This window comes from Tinamus guttatus, unplaced genomic scaffold, assembly GCF_059628265.1.
Source record: "Tinamus guttatus ecotype Peru unplaced genomic scaffold, ASM5962826v1 Tinamus_guttatus_pri_ptg000356l, whole genome shotgun sequence".
Lineage (NCBI taxonomy): Eukaryota > Metazoa > Chordata > Aves > Tinamiformes > Tinamidae > Tinamus > Tinamus guttatus.
The window spans coordinates 83385-107598 of record NW_028288890.1 but is presented as its reverse complement, the minus strand read 5'-3'; the positions used below and the strand labels follow the sequence as shown (position 1 = coordinate 107598).

At 42.8% G+C, this 24214-nt stretch overlaps 1 protein-coding gene across 3 annotated transcripts in view; it reads right to left on the bottom strand.

The window, feature by feature from the left end:
- The window catches only part of FAM222B (family with sequence similarity 222 member B), a 38321-nt gene extending 14700 nt beyond the window's left edge, over positions 1-23621 (bottom strand). The window contains exon 1 of one of the 3 annotated variants that reach the window (XM_088530003.1): positions 23004-23621. The gene's annotated coding sequence lies outside the window, so the exon portion shown is untranslated. Of the gene's footprint in view, positions 1-21804; positions 21918-23003 lie in introns of those variants that run through there. The other 2 variants (XM_088530004.1, XM_088530002.1) reach the window with 2 other exon arrangements.
- Between the last annotated feature and the right edge of the window lie 593 nt (positions 23622-24214).

Genomic DNA, 24214 nt, shown 5'->3' with positions numbered 1-24214 from the left:
TTACCACCTTCATAAAGTTCAATAGCCTTTCCTGTTCTGGGACTGGCTGCTTTCATCTCCACAGACAGACAATTAGCTGCTTTTTGTACTCAGCCCATGCAGGTGGCTGGGGGAAGGGAGCGTTAAACTCAATTCCTGCTGATTCGTCCATTTATATTTTGCATTTTTGTTAACTAACAGACCAGAAAATGGTCGTCATCCCCTATACGACTTTAGAACTTCCTTCCAATTTTAATTATTAACACTCTGCCCTTCGCCAAAGCATATCAAAGCACTTTGCAAACATTACCGAAGACACATAACCACTCTGGAACAGACAAAAACTGCGCAGCCCTGGTTTTACAGACCTTTCATTTTTCTGCCCCAATTTATAATAGACAACTGGTCTCATGATTAAGGAGCTAGCCTATGATGGAAGAGATCAAGTGAAATATCTGGCTCACCACAAATTCCTGACATAATCTTGGGTAAAACATTTAATCACTCGAGGCCACAGTTGCTCCTTCTTTAAAGGATAGCTCTGGCTGACAGTTTTGTACCGTTGAAGAATCCTGCAAAGATAAATTAAAAACTGCAGAGCATTCAATACCACCTTGACTGATCGCATAGCACATACAAGGTCAAAATCCTGCAAGCAGCTTAGGGGAGCACTGGAAACAGAGCATGATTTATATTAAATAAATTCCATTTATTTATTGCCATTCTTTTTTTCCCCCCTTTTTTTATTTCAAAACAGGGCAGAATTCCTCATTTCAAGAAAGCTGAGCTGGAAGAGAGAACCAGTGATATAAATTCCCTGTCATGACCCAAATCAGTGGCTTATTTTACTTTATTCAAAGCCATCCCCTCTTATTAAGCCTATTTTTAGAGTTAACTCCCTATTTTGAAATGTGGCAGGAGCTGATAGACAACACGGACCTAAGTAGGTCTTGCCAGGTGTTCCAGCCCTCTTCTAAGGCTAAGGAAAGATGCAGAAAAGACAGAGCTGAGTGGCTGGCAGGGCTGGCCAAAGCTTCAAAGCAGAATTTCTGGCTGTGCTTGAGACACGTACGCTAGTGATGAGATACTACTTTGACCATGGGCACTTCAGAAAGAAATAGGAAAATCTCGTATTCAAAAGTGACCTGAATAGCTTTTACCTGCCTCCTCTGAATTTTCACTGTATTAAAGCACTCTGACCTTTAAGCAATTTTCTTTCTCCTTTCATACAGTAACTTCGAACTCCAAGGTTTTTAATACTGCATTGCCAGGTAATGGAGATGAAGAGACAGGCTGGGATATTATCTTAGTTACGTTTCACAGCGCATAAATCTGCACAGTCATTTAGGAGAGGAAGCAAAAGATGCTACAGTTAACAACCTGCAGCAGCTAAAATCACAGGATAGGTAAATATAGCATCAGCATCAAAGTCAGAACTTGCCCAGGATATTCAGATTCTCAAAATGCAACACAGACTCTAACAGTTACCATAATAATCATGAAGATAACACCTTCTTCAACAAGGTACTGGAAAGAGCAAATAAACATTCCTCCTCAAAAATACTCTTTATCTTCAACATAAACTAAAATCACTCTCTACATACTCCAGCTGCATCCATAGTGTCACAGCAGCTATGATAAAACAAGAAGTGGTTACAAATAAGGATGTGTGTGTTTTTATGAGCACGTGAAGGCATTAAGGCTGGCAAAGATAAATTCCATCCAAAGCAACCCCGAAACAGCCGAGTGATTATCAGGTTACAGGATGCTGCTAACAGAGAGGAACCGCACGTTTCCCCCAGCAAAGCCATTCTCCATCCTCACCAAGAACTTCCTTCTGCCCTTACGTATAAGAGAACAAAATGCACACTGACCCTTTCCCCAGAGCAGAGAGAGGTCCGATACAACCACGAGAACATTATCAGGGTTATCCTTTGAGTTCACTGTGTGGGAGAGGCACCGGGTTGTAATTTAGGACTTTTTATTACCGCAAAGGACACGCGTGAGCCGTGTGATTTCTTATTGCACTCTCAGCCAGAATCCACAATTCCTCGCTCAGTTCCTTCCCAGACCTGGAAACGAAGCTTTTAATGCACTATAGGAAACAGGTGACTTTGTGACTGTCAAAGGACACACACAATATTTCCCTCTCTAGTGGCACTTCCACACAGATCACCAGCATCATCATCGCTCATTCCACTTTCTGTAATAGCCCAGAACTGAAGTTTGGATCATGACTTACAGAAATCCTTGTGGCTGAATCTGACAGACAAATGACAGGTTTTCCTTTTAAAATCTCATTAGGAGTTACAGAATATGGAAGTTCCCCAAGGAGGAAAGAAGCAAAATTCCTTTGTTTCTTGCAAGCTGATTTAAAGAAAAAAAAAAAGAAGCACTTTCAGAGCTAACTTGGAATGAATTTTATCTATATGCGAGACACAGACAACAAACCAGACATTTGTTAGATACTGGAAAATATGTTTCAAGTCCTGTTTTAAAAATAGATTCAACAGAAAATGAGAAATATTTGCAAATGAGGATTAGGCAGAATGCATTATACTTCATACAAATATGTGAATGCAGTTTTGTTTAAGTGAAAATGCGACTCAGTCTTATCGGAGCAGGTGTTACTGTGCTTTTTGCACATTTAAAGCCAACCTTACATAGGGTGTGAATTCCTTTTTTTTTTTGGTTATGTATGTGTACCATTTTGACCTGTACAATTACACTGCTAGTTGATTTTTTTTACAATTTAGCTATTTTCATACTGGATTGAGATCTCACCTACAGTGAAATTGTAGCGATTTATTTACAAAGGAGATTTTTATTTAAGATGCAAAATTGAGAGCTGTGTCTGGTTCCTTGCAGTGCTACAGCTTCCTGCCAGACCTCGAACACATCAACCCTCAGATCCATATTTCATTATTTAAAAGCTCTGGTGTCTTTAGTTGGAGGCATTGAGGGCTACTGTAAAGATAAAAAGTGCTCTGAGAACCTCAAATAGGAGCTGCAATACAAGTATAAAACACTAGCAAAAAATGCAAAGCAGCAGACAAATGCAGAAGAGATGGACCAGAACTTGCTATTCTTGGGGCAAGCATCTTCCCACCAGCCCTTAGAGCAAGGTTTCACTGCTGACTGTTCAAAATAGCCACAGGGAAGCCAACATGAGCGTGCAAGACCTTTCCAAAAGCTCAGCACACCACAAGAGCCAGAGATTTCAGCCTGCAGGCCCTACTAAAACAAATTTCCAAGCAATCCCAGTCTTTCAGCAGCCACAGCACGTGTTAGCAGAAGTTCACGTTCACAGAAGATTTCCTGTTTCACAGCAGCATTTATTGACTAGAGGTGAGCGGGAGTTTGTCGTTCGCTTTTGTGCGTCCTTCCTCCTCCTCCGTTGCCTTCCTTTTCTAAACACGGCAATAAATGAACTGCCTGGACAGAACACAGATGTTGTTGGAACTGTGCTACAGTCAATGAGACAACCCTTTGTATGGTAAACACAACCTGGCTGTGTGGGTGAAAAATAGGAACAAATATTGCTCCGGCAGCATGTGCAGCGGTACCTCTGCTGCAGGTACAGCACAAACCAACTCGGATTTGCAATTTTGAGCTCCCCAAACTCTGGATTGTAAAAGCCACAAGCAATTTTGCCACTTGCTACACATTTCAGAGTAAAAGGCAGCAGAAACCTCTAAGTACTATGCAAGTCTCTGGGCAAGCAAATAGTCAAAAAGAAGAAAGCCACTTAGGCAACCCCCAAACTACTGCCTGATTTTAATTTCAGACAATTCATCTTTCCAACCATGAAGTAACCAGGCTAGCAGCTAAAGTCAATATATTTAAAAAGTGCATTTTCTACCTTCAATTAACTGCGTTAATACTGTTTTTAACTGTTTGATTGATAAATGCTCTACAGAAGCTGTAATTAATGTGTTTTTTCTTGGAACACATACTAAACCCCTTGGCACTCAGACATTTAATGAAAAGTAATTTATCAGCTTGCTCTGAATAGCTGCATCTGACTCCTTAATGCAGACAGAAACATGCACTTTGCTTAAAGCACTGTTCTGAAAACGTAACACACACCACAAAATTGAAAATGCCATCAGATACGATTCTGATTTTGATACAGGTGACACCACCAGAATTCATCGAGCGGAGACACAGCCTATGGCTTAGTTGGGATTCTCTGCCCTGCGGTGCAGTCCGGCAGGAGATTTGCAGATGTGTTTTTGCAGAACTGAAGTTAGGACTGTGTTTTTTGGGCAGCGGACAAAGCTCTAAACTCTGCTGGGAGCCTTCGCACCTCGTCTTGCTGCCGAGCAGCACTGGGAAGCCCCCCGGGAAGCGGCGTCTCCGTAGTTCAGTCTGGACGCGTGTTCAGCTGCTCGCAAAACACACAAAAATCAAGTACTTAGGAGCGGGTAAATGCTAATTTTTCAAGTTGAGTATTGCTTTGGTAGTTGACATATGCAAAAAAATAAATAAAAACCCAAAAAGGCATTTGGGAGGAGAGGCTTGACACCACACAACATTTCATGTTGGTATTAACTGCTGCGGGATTAGCCAACCTTTAGTGGATAATTCAAAGCCTAAAATCTAAAGTCACATTCCTGGAATTATGGGCTACAAATATCCAACACAGCAATTGTTCTGTATTCCATGTGTTAGCTTGAATTGAGGGAGTACAGATTTCCATTGCACACGTAAGTCTGATTCCCATTTCTGCAGTGTCTCCCTCTCTTCCATTTGTCTTTTGATGCAGATAAAAGCAAGCGCAGATCGTAACTGCTGATACAGAAAGGTGCAAAACACTCTGCTGCTTTGCACTAAAAAAGGAAGCACTAGGGCCCAGGCTGCTAGAGCGTATCAAGAGATTGTCTTTGGAATTACAAAACTAGAAACGGAAAAGCAATGCTTTTTTATTTGATCTCATCAAAGCAATTAGGGAAGAAAAAACAAAAAGAAAGAAATTGCATCCTACAGTTGCAGCCTGAAGTCTAACTACTTCACATATAATGTGGGCCCAGCTGATCTCATACAAACACAGATAAAGAGAGAAAATAAAGAGGTAAAGTCACTTTAGCTCTGAATACACTGTCGCCACAGACGGCTGCTTCAGGGTCTGCCAAAGAGTAACAGGAACCCATTTTGAGGGAAGAAAGCCACAGGAAGCACGTACCCAGTGCCCCAGCCAAGGGCACATATTTTAAGTCTCCAGTGAAGAGTAGAGGAGTGAGCTGCTGCCAAATGAGCGAAAACATATCCCCAGTGCAATGGCTATTTGAATAAATAACTTATTCCTCCCCCCGCGATACTGCTCTGCAGATCCGGTGAGACCCCGGCAAAGTGACGATCTTCTGGAGGAGCCCTTTGTACTGGTGAAAAGTGACAAAAAGGTAATTCCCCAAGAACGGAGCATCCTCCCCGATACGCGTCTGTGCCGGGAGAACGAGGCTTTGCCAAAGGACAAATGCACGTACAGGATGGCAGCCTTGTAGACCTGCAATAGCAGCGCAAAAAAAAAAGAGATGCCCACAGACCATGTTTTGTAATATAAAAGAATTTAAATAGCTGCCAGGCTGCATGCCTGGAAATTTCTAACTATAGACAGCGAAGCATTTAGATCACCTCTGGGCTAAAATGATCTAGCTCTCTGCATATCACTGATATATCACCCAGCATCCTAAAGATTTAAAAAAATGTTTCCTTATGAAAAAATAAATTGGCAGCTGTCATTTTAACAAGCGGGGCTGACAACAGTCTCACACAAGAGATGAAAACGCTCTCCAGATGTTTATTTTAAATGAAATTCAGAACCGGTATAAACCAGATTTTAACACTTAATAACCCTCACGATAATTTTCATGAGAAAAACAGTAAAAAGGTTTTATCCTACCACTCTGAAACTCTTCAGGAATTTGTATGATTAAAAAAAGATATCTTGATGAGAAGGGCAAGGATGAGAATCTATGACTGTAAAAGTGAGAAGCAGCTCTTGCTTCTAGATCTTCAGATCACAATTCTAAATACTAACAGCCCCACTAAGAAACTCGATGGCTGCTAAGTGTATTGGATCCTCCTGTGCTATCCACTTCGATGGATGCCCAACACAGCGTGCACTGGGTCATCACATATGAAGGAAACCTTGGACCTTCCTCATAAAGATTGCTCCAAACTCTGAGAAAGTGTCCAAAAATCTCAGTCCTAAACCTTAAAATTCTTTTCATCCTGCTTTTTTTTTTTTTCTTGAATGCCTCTTGATTGTGCAAAAGCGGAATATTCAGCCCTCAATCTACGCGTCTTGGGGCTTGCACTGACAATGCCTCTGGAAAGAAGAAAAGAGAGGGCAGATTTCCCACAGCTAAGATGCTTCTCTGCAAGGAAAGCTGCTCTGCTGCAAGTGAGATAAGTAAGGAGGGAAAGTAATATAACAGAGAACTTTTACCAAGGTCACTTCAGGATGCTGAATACTACCCATCTGCAGGGAAGATTTAGATACCTATATAGCTACGCGCGTACATTCACTAACTGGCAACAGCAGCCCTCATTAAACCGAACTGCTTCTCAGCATGAAAGAAGGAAGTGGGAAAGACAATATCAACTAATAAAGATAAGAAGAAAAGCGGTGGAGCCAACTCTGTAAGGGTTTTCTTTGCAGGAAAACACAGCCGTGTGACAGGAAGAGAGTGTACAGAGCCCCTGGATGACTCAGTATCAGGCTATCCCAGCTGCAAGGAGAGACAACCAGTGCTAACAGCTCCCAGCTTGCAAGAAAGAGGAGATTCTGTATCGACTCAGGCAGGGGCAGAAGCAGGATCTCATCAGCAACAGGGGGTTTTAGGATGCTGCTACCCCACAGGGTCTCTTGCACATTCCAGGTCCTTGATCCTTTGCAATAGGCTGTTGACATGTGGCAGATCCTGCAGACCAAAAACATCACAAAGAAAAAATCGTGCCCACAAATATTGTATCAGTTACTGCAGTGCCCTTAACAAAAATGTTTCTTGCCTGTTACAGTGATCTGAAAGACACTCTGGGCAAAATTTCAAGCTATGACAAAGTGATCGTATCACTTCTGTGCTGTACTCTCTACACAAGCCCCTGATTCAGCAGCGTGTAATAAAATCTTCATTTGCATGAAAAGCACTCTCTGATCACAAAGTCGTCTTCTGTTCAGCAGTCCTCTCCCTATCTGCAGTGCAAAGATGTAAGCACCACTGCCATTTGGCTGGTGACTAAGTTGGAATATTCTGCATAAGCTTTATGAAAAAAGGCCACATTTTAATACGATCTTTTACTAAAATTGTAATAGTATTTTTGAATAATACAAAAGCAGCATACATCCGAACTATGCAAGCTCTGCAAAGTTCACATACTGCATATTCATATGCACTGTTAATAACTGTGCCACACAAACCACATTTCGTATCAATACACAGCAACCACAAACAGCTCTAATATGTCTTTAGCAATGCAGCACTTCCAGCCTTTTCCAGTTGGCATTCAGTGTTTAGTGTCCTGCTGCAGATGGCTGAAGGATGGTGTATCTCAAACTAAAGGAAGGTGAAGTCATGCAAAGAACAACGTTTTTACTGCAGGGAGATTAATCCCTGTTGCAAGAAACCAATAAAAACAAGTATGCTGTTATCTCTCTTTCCAAAGACCATTAAAGCTTAACCATGTTAGGAAACTTCCTCCTTTGTAGCGTATCGTGAGCGCTATATATTTAGGTAGTACATACCAACATGTGCAATTAATTGGTTCTGAGGGAGAAAGTCCACGAGACTGAAGTTTAGAGGCACTTTATCACCAATCCCATACTCTCTCCCAGACCGTTTGGTTTGTGGATGGGGTGAGTCCTCGTGTTCTGTGCTGTGTCGGGTAATGCCATCTCTCGCGTTCAACTGTTGAAGTTAATCATACATACACCCCTGCATGTACACCCCCCAAAATCACACTGGACTCCGAGCCAAACCAGGCAAAAATAAATACCTTTCAACAAGGCAGCAGCGCGGTCCCCATTTAGAAATGTTTCTTTCACGCTAATCAAACGCCAAAGAGTTAGGATATATGCCATGCTGATCCAGAAGAGGTGCTAATGATGCTGCTGTCTCCTATCTATCATTGAATATCTAAACTAGTCCATGCCCACGAAATGATGGCCCGGTGACAACCGGAGCTTCAAAGTGGGCCACTCAGCAGCACATGCACACTGCATTTTTGCACAGCTATTCTAAGCTGCTTTGCTGGCAATTTCTGGCCTGTACAGTTCGAACGCGCACAGTTGTGGCCCTCACAAAGAGCAGACCTGTAAATGACATCTTGAGGATTAAACTGATTGAGATGCAATTTGCCTAGCAACCATTCATTAAGCAGAGTTCAGAAACAGGCCAGCAATCTATTCCTCCTCCTTATCTGAGCAGTAAACAGATAACGGTCTCTACTGTGTCCTCTATCCTCTGTTTCAGACACATTGTAAACAGATTTTTCAGAAGTTTAGACTCCTACAGTAAATCCCGGAGAACAATCCTGCTCTCTAAACACGAGGGATTCCGTTTCATCAAGCGCCTTACAAGCTTCAAACAGCTCTACAACTATGATAATACAAATGAAATTGCAAATGCATTTGGAGTTCCTGGGTCTCCAATATTTTCTTACATGGAGAGAACTAAGAGACTACCCCAGTCTTCAAAAAAAAAAAGAAAAAAATCTTAATCACACAACCATTGCCACTGCTATTCTGATCACTGGAAGAAAAAAAAAATCAATAAAAATCTTATTTCTTTCTTCCAACTTCCAAAAGAGATTGATTTGTGCCTCTGCAGTCTTTGATAAAGGTTTTGTCAGTCAGAGAAGAAAATAAATGTCACATCCTCCCTCCTATTAGGCATTTTTGCTCTTAAAATAAGCAAGGTAGAATGTCAACGTCACCAGCTAAAATCAAACTATTTCAGCTTGAAGAATTAGCTGAAAAGATTAGGTGAAATAATGATTTTGCATAATTGTTTTCCCACTAGACACATCCGATAATATCCTGTTCTGCTCCCGAGTTAAACAACGCAGATTAGCATGGCCATATTTAAGACGCTATACCTGAATGATCTTCCTTTTGTGCACGGTTCTTCTGGGAAATCACTGTGACAAACAGCACGCTACTACAATTAAATATGCAAGAAAGAAGAATTAAACTGACCATGAATAATTAATAACACATAATACTACTTCATAAGGCAAGTCTGGCTGAATATTCCCATAGATACATCTCTATACAAGGCGCACCAGAACTGGGAGCTTTTGTGTTATGAGAAAGTCAAAAATACTGCGTAACTTTGTGGCTACTACCCAATCCAAGTGTAAGTGCCAACCATCTGTGCTGCTTTCTCCTACTAACTGCCTCTCAAAACTCGGGAAAAGGCTGAAGAGTGAGGAAGAGCTGCCGCGCTGCTCATCTACATTTCAGAGCTAACAGGCTTCCCAAACACTACCCATTAAAAAGTAAAAGCAATTAGCTGACTTCCCAGTAGAGAGAAGAAAGCAAATATGACGCAACGATTACTTACAAGATAATATCAGATTGAGGTTGTGAGAAAGAAAAGAAAAACAATTAAAAATGCTTGCAAGAGCTAAGGAATGCAGCTCCTTTCCCAGAACCTATCTCAACAGGAAAGATACCATCAGCTCCCAGAGCAGATCCTCCTGGTTCAAGTTCACCATTTTGAGGCTGCAAAACATGAACTGCAGCAAAGCTGGAGTGGTGATAAACTCCCGAGCACACCCCTGCATTAGCAGCTTCTCATTAAAACGGTATTTTAAAATATGCTTTTTCACTAATATAAACCGCTGAATCACTTTAATATTTGCTAAAGTCTTTATAAAATTGATGCTCGACTCCTGGCATTTCCCAGTAGACATCGTTTGGGTCCACCCTAAGCTAATTGACATACAGTACACACTTGTTTTATGTATTTAGCTGGAAATCCAGTTCTCCAGAAGTTTCTACAACCAGTGTGGCACATGCTGATTGCAAAGCACAGCTTTTACAGATATACATGTCAAATCCGAGCAGAATTTGTCATCATTAAAGCAGATTGGGCATTACTACTGTGCTGAGGGTGACAGTCCTATCGTTAAAAAGACATTTCTCCCTAGGTCCAAATCCTGCTCCATTTCAGCTGGCAAACCAGGTCCTGTTGGATACAGTGTCTCTCCTTTTGCTCCAAAGCAAACACAAACCAGGAGTCATTCTACACGGAGGTAAAGTCATGTGGAAGGATGCAAGTTTAATATTAATTTTCTATTAAAAATTAATAGGATTAAATGAAATTGGCGAACCAGCAGGCACTGAGGAGGAGCGGGATGCAAGGGAGAAAATGGTGGGTATTTCCACGGGCTGTATTCCGAGCCACCCTGCAACGGGTTTCAGGATCCCAGTGGATAAAGAGAGGCCTCGTCACAGCAGCGCGACGGGGACGGATGGTCGTGACGAGGACGGATGGTCGCGATACGACGGATTTAGTGACTTTGCCCTTTGGGCTTGTTCGTCAAGCCGAAGGCTGCGGTAGGACAGCGCGGGATGGATGCTCGGCGATGGATGCAGGAGCCTCCTCGTGCTCAGCTTCAAGAGAGTCTGGAGAAAAAGAACATGGAATGGCAGAACCCCTCTCCAGCGGCTTTGGGAAGGGCTGCTCCCAGCCAGAAACTGGCAGAAGAGGTGGAGCTCCTAAACAGCTCATCCTGGTGCGAATCCTGGCGTCTTCCCACTCGTGATCCAGTCTTCGGAATACCGGCTCTGATCTCCATTCATTTGCATGGACAGCCCTTTCCGACTGCCGGAATTAATCACCTTGCCAATAAGCATCCTGCAAATATTCTGAGTTTACATAAGAGAAGTTTGACCTTCAGTCACTATTAATGCTAACAGAATAGAAAAAAATTAACCACTGTGTAATAAAAGAGTCTGGATCTGCATTGCTAATTATACAACAACACATGGAAATAGTTCCAAGCACCTTACAGTGATAAGATAGCGAATGGACTAGAGCAGGGTATGCGAAGGCAAATGACATTGAGGTTTTCAGAATTCAGGTAAATAAGGTGACACACTTAAGCTACAATAACAAAAATGTTAATAATTAGAAAAACAGTCATCTTAAAATTTTAAAATTTCATGATCTCTCCCACTTTTTAATGGCTTAGCCTACTTTTTCCGACCTATTTGCATTATCAGAATAGGCCTCTTGCTGGGAAGCATTAAAATGGTGGCCTCCCATTGAGACAGGCTCCCTTCACCAAACAAGTCTGAAGGACTAATGAGTATTTTTTTAAAAAAATCTTAAATACATGTTGTTTAGTAAATATTTATTTAGCGTTAACGCAACCAGCAGAATTCTCTCTAACACGCACCATTAAAGCATCTTATAAAACCATTTGATAAGGGAGTAAGAGAGCTGCAAATGCTGGTAGCGTTTGTAAACCCCTTCCAAAAGCCGAGGGGTCTCACACCGTTGCACTGCACCAACCTGTAACATTTTTCATCCAAAATCTCGAAGCATTCTTCAGGGTTAATCAGATAACAGACCTCTGAGCCACCGGATAGCTGCAGAGTGCCACAAAAAGGATGCACGGAGCAGCCACGGGCAGAGCGGAGCACACGGAGCCTCGTGCACCTCCAAGCACAGGTCTGGAGAATGGAAATCGGGGCCCTTTTCCTCCTGCAATTCCATCTTGCTGAGAAAAGCAGCAACAGAGACAGTGAAAGAACCCTGACCATCAAATACTAGTCCTGGGCATTCATCACTGCGCCACAAATGAGAAACAATGGGAAGCTGCACCTGATTAATGTTCATTTTGACACATTTAGATGGTTGAAGGACAAGTTTGCTCTACACTTCACAATTAATTCTACCCGCTGAAAGAAAAAACAGGCTTCTTTAATAGTGGTATAAATCTCGGTATTCTGGCTATATTGAAGATTCGGATTCTGATGCAAATATATGGCGCTTTATACAAATATCTGCTCTATATATTATCTTTTCTGTGCCATCTATGCAAAAGCAGTTAGAGTTTTATCTAAGCCTTTGAAAGTAAAATAAGTCATTTTCTCCACATCTATGTGATCTTGACAGAAACAGACACTGCAAATCTGAGAGCTGACTAGGGAGAGCTTGTCTAGTTAGCAGAAATAAAAATATATCTGCATCTGTGCCTGATTTACTTTTAATAAAAAATAAAGGTAGTTGAAAGAGCCTCAACTACCAAAGTCCCCCAACCCACAGGAGACAATAGATACACTGTTAAATTGTCAAAATAGAACTGAGATTGGCATTGTAATTTCCCTTAATAAGGAATGTCACAGTCAAGAGAGATATTTTAATTGTCACACATGATGAAAAGTACCTATTCAGTCTTCATTTGCTGTATTTAGCAGTAGCACAATAGAGGACTGTAGGGCTGCAGAGGGTATTTTCTGATATCATTAGCATTTCAGTGTGTCCATGCCCCACCGGATCATTAGGAATGAACTCGGCTCTCCGATGCTGGACAATAAATATTCCTGTGCGAGCTGCTCCCGCTTCCAGGGCAGCGGTTCCTCCAAGTGTCTCGTCCCGAATGTCTCTGCTAAGTGGGGACCTCGCAGTAATTACAGCAGCTGGAAACCCGACTGCTGGAAATGCTGATCCTTTAAGACGAGACAGCCCACAATTTGGAAAACGTTATTCCCAGAAGAACCCTTGCTTCTCTCTTTGAAAGTTAACAAAGGTTAGTAAATAAACTGCGTGTTCAAAAAGACTTGCAAATGAGAGAAATTCCTTTATTCATGCCTAATACATTCTCCAAGAAGCAGTCATGTCTAAGGGTTCATACAAGATCACTGAGAACATTACCATGTTTTATTTTCAGTCATTGTAAATTTTAACATCTAACCTCACTGCTGTGAGACTGTAATGGAATTTTATTTGGCAAGTCAAGTAGTGTAAAGCATGGATTATGAAAAAATTAAACGCAAAACATTTTTAGATCTAACTTTCATCCACAGACTATGTTTTATGCACTTTCTCTGGAAATGCTACATCAGAATAAAATCAAATTTAATTGGCTCTTAAGTAACTGAACAGTCACTTTAATTTTACTTCAATAGCAATAATTCATAAATCAAGTAGCTCAAATTCTAGCACGGAATGACAAGAAAATAGAGCAGAACATACTCAAGTAGAATATAAACCCTGCACAATGAAAGGTGATTTTTCTTATTCTCAGCACATCACCATTTTATAGACACCACAAAGCTACCAAGACATAAATGCTTAGACTTAGATCTGTCAGCCCTGGGATGCTACACAAGTCTTCAACAATAACTGATTAACAAAGACTAATAGATGATGGGATTTTTGCTAAACAGGCTGGGATTTTAACAGCAGATGCAATTTCTCTCATGCACACTAGATGGAAGTATGTAAAATCTTAATTCTTTCCTATCCTGTTTTAAATTTAAGTGGCTGAAATATATATCACACTTGTCATGTTCTGAGAAGGCTTTTTTCTTTCATTTGCAACCTTCCTCATTGATAATCTGTATGTGAAAAGGTGCCGTGAACTAGAAAATTGTGGTGAAAATGAATACTAAATATGAGAGAAAATACACCAAAAATGGAAACACATTGCTCATAGTAATATTTCAACTATAAGTATTCAATTTCAAGAGCATTTAACAAGCACTACTGAACTCTAGCACAGAAATTCAAGTCACAGTTTAGAGTCAGGTTGTCTGAACAAAATAACAGTTCTAAAATTACTACCTTGCCAATGGATAGAAACAAGCATTAGAAAAGGTATTAAAAGGCCCCACAAATACTGCTGCAGTTTTGACTGAAGAAAAAAAAATCTAGAAACTATTGGGAGAACAATATGGACACCAACAACCCGCAGTCTTGCAAAACTATCTAGACGCAAATCAGACCAGCAGACCATTGACACAGAGTGGGATTAAATTACACACAAATCTGGAAAGTATCTTAAAAGTGACCTGTTCCAAATCAGGCCATTTCTAAATTTAAACAGGGAAAGTTCACAGAGAGAAAAATTAAACTCAAGTAATGGTGTGACCAGGAAAAAAAAAAAAAAGGAATTGGGAAGAGCCCTTTTTCCCTTGCCTGCTCTGGCTTTTTCACGTATTGATTTTCCTCTACATTCATTCACAAACGCTCAGCATAGCTGTGAACAGTTTAAGTCAAAGGATGCATGAAGCAGAAGCTCCAGGAACCCGTTACCCAGTCTACAATATAGGTAAAGCGAAAGCTGGGGGGTTTTCCAGAGCTGTTGAAATTAAAATAAATATTTAAATAAATCAGAATCAGACTGGTGAGCTGGGAGATAGTGGTAAGCAAGCAAATAACCTGGTTTCCAAGTCCACACGGCAGCAATCTAAGCTTAGCTCTAACTGACTCCGTTCTCACAAAAGCACCGGGTTTTTTCTTCACAGTCCTCATTTACCTCTTGAAACCTGAGAAATAAAAAGTAAACACAAAAAGGAGCGGGCTAATTACAACTGATGCAAGTCAGTTCTATTAGAGGCCCAGTTCTAGGCTTCATTTGTAATCAGGAAGTGGAGAATGTGTTCAATGTACCTTCCAGTAATTACAGGCAGGGGAAAAAAAAAAAAAGGAAAGGCACTTCAAGATTATTCCAACTTAGAAGACCAAAAACTAAGAAAACCAGTGACAGACAAGAGGATGGATTAAGTCAACGACTTTGCTGGATAAAGGAATAACAAACTAAGCATGAAGGGCTCTCATTTCCAGATGTCAAATATGTATTTTTTTTCTATTCCGTATTTTTAAAAAGATTAGCAGAGGAGGAAATTTAATTTGGAGAGTGGAAGCATCTGTGTCAGTTTTTGAAACTGGTTGATAAGATGCCTTCCATCCAACTGAATTTCAAAATGTATTTATGGTATTGGGGTGACAATAATCATACAACACTTCTCTAAGCATTCGGTATGCAGAAACTAGCTACAGAGAGGAACAAAAATGTGGCAATACACAACGGCCCCAGGAAAGGGCAGGGCTGTGATATGGGAGTCACTTAAAATTCATGCTCAAAATTTAACAGAATGAAAGCAAGAACACGGATAACGCAAGGACACATGCTGCTGGACACAGCAAAGGATGCTCTAATATACTGGGTGTAGGAAATGGAACACAATCCACAGCACTGAATACTGAATTATGCAATATGCATACAACAAGAAAAAATACATCTTGAATATATATATATATATGTATATTTTCACTGTCTTGTTACCTTATCTATAGCAGTAAATCATTTTTCTCTGCTAGGAACTCCACATCAACCACAAGAGAAATTACTTGGGCAAGGTTAAACTAGGTTAGCAGCCTTGCTGAGAAGCAGAGGGAAGAGAGAACACCAAAGTGTTTCACCTGTCTCGGGATAAAACACTGAGATACGCGAGAAGCAAAATTACAGAAAACAACTCAATACAAGATCCACTATGAATAGCCAAGTGCGTCATTTCACCTATTTCCACTTGCTCTCACATGGTTCCCAAATTAGAAACAATCAGAATCCTACTGGAAACAATATACAGCATCTTAATTGGGCTGTCTGTACTACATACGTCAGCAGCACATCACTTGGTAGATCTTTTTTTGACTTTTTTTTTTAATACTAAAAATAGTTTCACTTTCATGGTTCACCTTTTCTTCATCATGTTACTAGAGACATCACAAGAAATTAAAAAACATTTTCACTCCTTTCATGTAGGCCTCAAACTGAACACGCTAAAGATTTGGACTTCTCTGAAGGCAGGATTTGTGATTAACTCTATTCCATAAAATTTTAAATGAAGCCTTGTCTCAGATGTGCTGCATTTACTGAAAAAGTTTCCTAACACATCTCCCAATATCAGTGCATCTGCCTAAGGGCTTGGAGCTTATCTACAAATAAGTAAATAAATAAAGGCAGAAGTAAATCAACTGCTCTATATATTCCAAAGCATTGCATTGCCTTTAGAGGAGTTTGTGTTTAAGCGTGGGTAAATTGCTGTTTATGATTTGAGAAATTATAATAAAATCTCTCCCATTTTTCATCCCCAAACACATCAAATCAAATATCCACATCAGTTTTATTCAGTACCAAAATCAGACTTTATCTGATCAAATTATGTTCGTGAGAAATAACTCCAATAACAAAATATCACCATTTTCTTCACAAACTCTGGAAACTTGACTAATTTTCAAATGCACTAGAAACAAGTTAAGTATAGGGAATACATAAACTATTCATAATTCCTAAACACAACAACAGGAGAATAATTTTAGCAACAATATACCAAATACAAAATGAGAATTGAGCCATGAAGAAATAAACAGATACAATGTACTGAGCTACGAAAATCCGTCTATAGAGCCTATAAAACTCAATCAGCCATGGGCCACAGTCAATTTTTTAAAGTGTTCATTTAAATCAAATGACTAAAACCATGAAAAAGGTGGCTGAAGAACACACTAATCTCTGTCAAATCCAAACTCAATTAGGTGAAGGCAAAAATGGGGCAAAGCTATATCTATTTCAGATAGTAAGTTTAGCATTTGAAGAATAATATGTCTGTTGGACAAATATCTCTAGACAAAATTAAAAGCAACTTTGCCTAATCCCAAGCAGCAGAACACATTTTTAGTAATGTTATTACTCAGTAGCTAAATCAGCATTTGGACAACTATTTTTCTTCTGAATTAAGGAAAAAAAATGACTAGTGTGACAAACTCATATTAGCACTTCTGTTCAAACCCAATTCAAACCCAATTCAGGCAATTAAAAAGAAAAAAAAAAGACTGCTCACATAAAGGATTAAGATTTTAACACAGAAAAATATCAAAATACAATAGGAAAGCAAGTATATGGCACATCACAGTCCCAATACAAATTTAAACTACTCAATTTGCCACTTTGAAGAAAATTTAAAATGATGAAAGCTGAAAACAGGGATGTAGTTCATTACTGATGCCCAAACCTGTGAAGCTTCTGCTCATCTTCAGTGGTACCCGACCCCACCAGCAATCCAGGGGAGTGCAGCACTTAAATGAACTTCTACTTTGTTAAAAAAAAATATGCTATGAATGCAATTACTTAAAAGTATCATTTATCTTTAAAGTAAATGAAGCAAGACCAGATTTTGGCTAAGTTCTGGGTGGTGTTTATGCCAATTCTGCAAGTCCCAGAAACGCTGAAATTACCAAGCTTTAGAGAAAACACAAAATGGACCCTGTTTCATCTCCTGCCTTTGATATTAAAGCTATGTTTCTAAAGAGGAGAAAGGCTCTGCAGGATGTAAAATGTCCCAGCAAAGGAGTAGCAGGTGGCTTGGGGACGGAGGCAGCCTAAGCTGCAACCTGCACCTTTTCCCTTCCCCACATCCACACGTGGGACAGTCATGAGTAAAGGTCAAAATGGGAGAAGCATAAGTAAGAATGAAAAAAAAAACAAGGTGAAAGAGAAAAGCACTCGGCAGGAAATAAATAAAAGGGTTTCTATCACATATCCAGGCGTTTCAGGATGTGCTGTTGAGAACACAAGCTAAGGCTTGCACACGTTTCAGGGTAGTCTGCATTTCTGGGAAATACTTCAGCCCCTCACAAAATCCTTCCTAGAACTTGATCTCTGGTAAGAGTTCCGCAACAAATGTAGGTTAAAATGAACAAACAAAAAGTCTACCTATCAGAGGATAATGTGAAAAAAATAAAAATAGAACTTATCTTAAAGCAAGAATCCAAATTACAGAGAATGGAAAGGGTCCTTCATTTTACAGGCACAGAAAAGCAATACTATGTGGACATTCTCCAGCATTTTTCATCTTATTAAGAACAGCAACCCAGGCTGTGCTAATATAGAAAAATTGTGAATCTGTTTGCAATACACAGTGAAAGGGGAATCAAAAATACCGTCTTATTAAATGATATTTATTTTGTGGTAAGTATATTATTTATTCAATTAGGAAAATCACAAAAGGATGGAAGCTGTATTGTAAGTAAGGTTACTATTTAATGTCAATAAAAAAGCAGAACAGATTATTATGAGAATTTATGCACCTGTCTTTTCTTTTATCTCAGCAGAAAATGATTTTTTTACACTTCAAAAGCTATGCAACATAACAAATAAAATATATGCCAAGCATGAAGGCATAGAGTACACGCCAGCATCTTTCAACAATCATCTTTCCCATGTCATCCACTATGTCAGATTTATTTTTTTGCTTAATTCTTGTTCCAATAATACACATTCTTTCCCTCAAGACTCTCAGGCTGGTTGGAGTTGAGCTCAATAAGACTTCTTAAAAGAGTTGAGAATATTGAAAACATTTGAAGCAATGCTCACCTATTAGAAGTCTCTTCACAACTGATATTCTAACTCTAGGTCTCTCCACCTACTAATCCCCGCAAAAGGTCAATTCTCTGATTTTTGACCTCAGGAATTGTATAAAAACGCACAGTACAAGCATCAGTTAAAATGCAAATAGCCTTTCTTTTATGAAGACTTTTTTTTTTTTCCCTGAACTTTCATCTACTCAGAATTACAGGAGAACACTTAATTCTCCCTTGCTTGCTTTCTGTTGTGGCTACTTTTGGCTTTCCAGAGTTTTCAGCCCCTCAAGGCTTTGCTTTACACAACACCAGACCCAAGTGTTGTTATTCCTGCATCCTTTGCTCTCCGGATTTTTGGCAGCGAGAGCTTGTTCCCTTCATCTCTAATATTTGCAGTATGCTTCAACAATGTCTTCCCCCCTGCTTTATGTATTTACTTAATGTATTCACTTTCTAGTCAAGGAGGTAGCTCTACTTCTCTTCGCATTTTTATGGCTCATTCAGTAGGAGTCCTTCTTACTTTCACCAATTCAAGGAGCATCACGTGAGGATCAGTCCACTGTGACAGTATGATCCTGCAGTCTGGACTCTCAAGCATGATTTTCTCTTGCTTTTTTAAGAAGTAACCTCCACTGAATTTAGTCCATTTTTTCCCCCAGAGGCTTCTTCATAAACTTATTTTTCATAAAATTTATGAAGGATGCTTCAGCTGCTTCCTGCACACCTGAAATGACAAGCTCTGGACTCTAACAAGTGAAATTTCTTCAGGGAGAAAAGGCCTGATCAAAACCATATGCACTGAAAAGAAGGAGGAACTATTATGACCCTATTCCCTAACTGCATACATAGAACAGATCACAGAATTTTGTCAATCAGTAACTAAATCAGACGCAATTTCTACAGACCACATATAAAAATCATGACGCCCTGTCAGTCTAGTTAGATTTATTCCATCATCACAGTTGCTGTAGCAGAAATGACATCATTCAGGAAACCAACCTCATTTACTGAAAGAATGTGCTCTCACGGAGCTATTAAGAAAACACAGAATATATTTTATTATGGAAGAGGCCAAAGTACTGTTCCATAAAGTTTTCCAAATAAACGTACGTTTTCTCGAGACTTCAGTTGTGACAAAAAAATAGCAGCATCACAAAATGTGAGCACAATAAATTACTACTGAACTTGTCAATGCTGTAATTGAAAACAAGCTTGTATTTGTAATTTATCTTAAAACGTGTACTTTTAGTTACAGGCAGTATCAATAGGAGGATAAACACACATTAAAAGCCCACACAGGTGCTGCTCTGGAAAATCATATGCTATGCAACCAAAAGCATGTAAGCAGTTAGTTTGCTGAGTGGACTGAAAACAGACAAATAAATCCCCGCAATATGAATGTGTTTCTTCACACTTTCGTATTTAATGTTTTTCCTGTAAAGATGCTTCAAATTTTGTTGGCAGGAAGCAAGAATTACAAGAAACTGATTAACAAAAGCTCTTGCAAATCACATTTGTGATAAGAAAAAGACACTTTTCTTCAAGCAACCTATTGGAAAAGATTACATGAAGGATTTGCACATTTCTATCCAGGCATAAACTATGTTAAGATTGCTGTAGAGCAATGTGAGTTAATAATTCCCTGTCCTGTTCCACATTCAAGAAAAGGAATTTACCATCATAGTGCTGACAGCATTACAGCAATTCCAACATCCTCATCCTACATTTCTGAGGAAAAAAAACCCCAACTATTCCAAACATGCTTGCAACAGTAAGCATTTAAAGTATCAGGATTCCAGGGGGATTTTTTGCTGTGCTTATATATAGGTATGTGCAAGGACTTAGCTATTGTGTGAGCATGAACAAACCTCACAGAAGTGTCCATGCTTCTCCTGCTATTTCTTAACCTTTCTAAAAATAGCTAACCTCACTCTTCCTGAAAAGATCTGGAATTAATTTCCCAAAGGTATACTCTAATAAAAATATTCTCAGACGTCAAATCCAACAACTGCCATTTCTACAGTAAAATGACCTGCAAGAGTTACTAGCTTGGGCTTCAGCTCGGAGATGATGGACGTAACTCGGGCCTAGTCAAGATATTTGCTCTCTCTTAACAGCTTCCTTGGACTTTCTTCAATTGTCTCTTCAAAAGGACATGCTGAGATGGCCCTTTCTACAAATAAGAAACAGGACGCTGAATTAAAGCTAGAATTAATTTGAGAGTCCTGATAAGCAACACTCTGAAAGCATCAGCCGTGCGACTCTGAAATACTATATCCTCGAAGAGGCAAAAGGGAGGGTAGGAGACGTTTTGTTCCCCCTCCTGACAGATCTCCCGCAGGAGATTACGCTGGGAAAACTCAAATCGCGTAAAGCCACAATAAACGCTCAGCATCCAGCCCTAATGAGACGGAATATCTTTGCACCAGATCTCTGCAAGCAGCAGATTTCACAGCCCAGAGCCTGTCACGGGGAGAAACCTCCACCCCGAGCAGCCGCGCGCCGACGGCCGCTGTCACCGGGAGAGGCCACAAAAGCGGGGACCGGCCGGGCGCGACCCGCGCGGAGCTGCCGCCGGTTCCGAACGCCGAAACGCGGCACCGCAAAGCGTGTCCGGCTGCGAACGCCGGGGGCCTCATGCCCCAGCAATGGGCAAGGGGGTGGTGGAACCCCGGGAATACGTGCGCTGGGTCCTGGCACCCCAGGGATACACACCCTGCGTCCCAGTATCCCAGGATGGACACCCCAGCCCCGGGACCCCAGGGATACAGACCCTTCGTCCTGGCATCCCTGGATGGACACCCCAGTCCTGGGACCCCGCGAATAAGCACCCTGTGTCCTGGTGTCCCTGAACGAATATCCTGTTCCTGGAATCCTAGGAATAAGCATCAGCAGCACCGGATGGACACCCTGGTGCCGGTACCGCAGGATGAACATCCTGTTCCCGGCACCCCAGGAACAAACCCCCTGCGTGCCGGTACCCCAGGACGGACATCCTGTTCCCGGTACCACAGGAACACGGACCGGGGCATGGGCACCCCAGGACGGTCACGCTGGTCCCGGTACAAACCCCGGGGTGCCGGTACCCGCTCCAGGCCCTCCCTCCCGACAGGGGCCGGGCCGGGCCGGGCCGGGCCGTGCGGCCGCCGCCACCTTTTGTCCCCGGGGAGCCCCGGGGGCGGCCGCCGGGGAGGCGCTCCGGAGCGCGCCCTGCCCCCTCCATCCGCCACCCAGCCCGCGAGACGCCTCGGCGCTGTCGCGACAGGGGCGGCGGGTCGCGACAGGCCGCGGCACTGTCGCGACAGCGGGCGGCGCCGGGCGGCCTCGCGGCTGGGGGGAGGGGACCCCGGCGGGCCGGGAAGGACAATGGGGGGGGGGGGGGGGAGCCGCGCCGCGCCGCTCCCCCCCGCCACGCGCACGCGCCCCGCCGCCCCGCACTTACTCTCGGTGCCCCTGCCCGGGCCTCATGGCGCCGCCGCCGCTGTGCCCGTGCCGGCCCCGCCGCTCGCCGCCGCCGCCGCCCGCTCTCGCCGTGGTGGCTGCGCCAGCCGCTGCCGCGCACGCGCGCTGCCCGCCAACGGCGCCGCCGGCCGCCCCGCCGCGCCGCGCGCACGCGCCCTCCGCGCCAGGGGGAGGGGCGGGGCGGGGCGCGCGCGCGCGCGGCGGCGCCCCCTGGCGGCCGCGGCGGGGAGCAGCGCCGCGCGCCGCCGGGGCGCGAGCGGGGATGGAGCGTCCACGGCCCCTTCCCGGCCCCTGGAAGCACCTTGGGATGCCAGGGGCGGTGACATGGCGGGGACTAGCACTGCCACCCTCGTTTACAGCCTCCAGTGGCCCTTAACACAGGTGTTCTAATCTCCCTTTAAAGCACCTGCACCCTCCAGCACACAGCAAAGCCACCAAACTCACCTGTGTCCAGAGCAAAGGGAAAAGGGAAACTTCCTTCTTCCCACAACACCTTAAAACCAGCCCCAGCCCCCTGCCTCCTCCCGTAGCCCTTCACTGCGTACAGCCCTCGCTGTCACCAGCCCTTCACTCCGCACGTCCAAGTCCTTCCCTGTCACCGTCCACCCTTTCCTCCTCACCCCGGGGAGAGCAGCTGGAGAGGCGGCTGCCGCCATCACCTCAGTGCAAGCGAAGGGGAAAGTCCCGGCTAACACGCACAGCACTTCCATTGTCAGCCTGAAGTTAATTAAAACACAGGCCTGCTCCAGGAAAACAGTAGTTTCCAGAGCCCGAGTTCAGATAAACGCCAGTGGCGCCGTTCATATTAAATGCGATGGGCTTGTGATGTGCTAATTAACCTAATTATCAAGCCTCGTTAATGAGCCGCTTCCCCACGTTTAGGGCTGAGCAGGTTGTATGTGCGTCGCCTCACCGCATCGGCTGGGAAGTTGAGCGACTTTGCACATCGCCGCACGTAGAGCATTTCCATTTCAAGCACACCCAGCGCCCTGACTCCTCGGGACCGGCTGTGGCTCCAGGCACTCATCTCCGTTTGTTCTTGTGCCCAGCAGAATCCCTGGAAAACGCTTTGCGGCAGCTTGATGCTGACCTCGGCGTGTCAAAGCTCCACAAAGGAAACGGTTCCCCCATTGTATCCGCGCCGGATGAAACATCTTTGATTCCTCAAAGCGCGCTTACCTGCCTTTCTTCCCTGCAAGGTGTAACCTTCTGAAGCACCTGCGAACAAGCCCCGGCTATGGAAATGTGATCTAAGCTCGGCTGGGAAGAAAGGAGAAAACACATAAAAGTGGCCTGGTTTCAGTCAGAATAAAACAGATAGAAGGTGGCAGCTGTGAGGTCTGATTGACACAGAGGAAGAAAGGAGATGAAAACAATTGCTTATGCCGGGACCTCATTTTATTGAGAGCAAAATACAAAAGTCGGAGAGAAAGACTCAAGGAGCCACAGCGTCTCCTGCTTGGAGAAAACAAGCCAGGCCATCATGCACCTCTGAAGGCTTCTTAGTGTAGCTTTCAGATGATCTTATATCCTTGAGCGTTGTATCGTTTTAATGGCTCAAAGGAGGCCTTTTCCAGTGCTGCTGGGGCACTCCCTCGTCTCGGTGCTGCAGAGGCGCAGCGTGGACACAGTGTCTCTACAGAGACCAGGGCTCCAGGCAGGAGCAAGGAGCTTCCAGAAGACCCTACCAGATCCCTACGTGCCTGAGCAGTAGCCCAGGGCCTCCTCCCTCAAGGATGCTCATTTATAACAGCAGCATAGTAGGATTTACCTGCATTCCTGGGAGCTATATGGTTCAAGCTCAGACTATGCCATGCCTTATCCATCCCTAACACCCTAAAAACCTCCAGCTTTGGGCTATTCCAACCTTGGGCTGTTTAGGCACAACAGCCTCTCCATTTGCACCTGCAACCTCAGTACATACAGTAATGACCTTGTAGTGACCGTGGTGCAATAAACTACTCAAATGTAAGACTGCCACTAAGAAAAGGTTCTGAGCTACTTTTGCAAGACCAACAAGCCATTAGGAAGAACTGAGGACCTGAAGACACTGCTACAGGCACCTTCAGAAGATTATTCATTCAGTAGCCAAACATTCAGACTCGGGCACAGGCAGGATCCCCAGTGGGCACTGAAAACAAGGTGTACGGGGAGCAGAAATACACTTATTCCCTGCTCCATTTCCCTTTCTGATAAACATCCTCCAGTTAATGCTTGTAAGTGCAGCAAGCTGTTTCTCTGGTCTCCTGGCTGCTCTCACAGCTGGCCAGGGAAGCAGCTCAAAAACACACCAAGAACAGATCACAGTGCTATGCTCCAGTTCTCTGTCTCTCCAATACTCCATTCAGTTAAAAAGAGTACGTCACCAAACCTATCCCTCTGGAGATGGG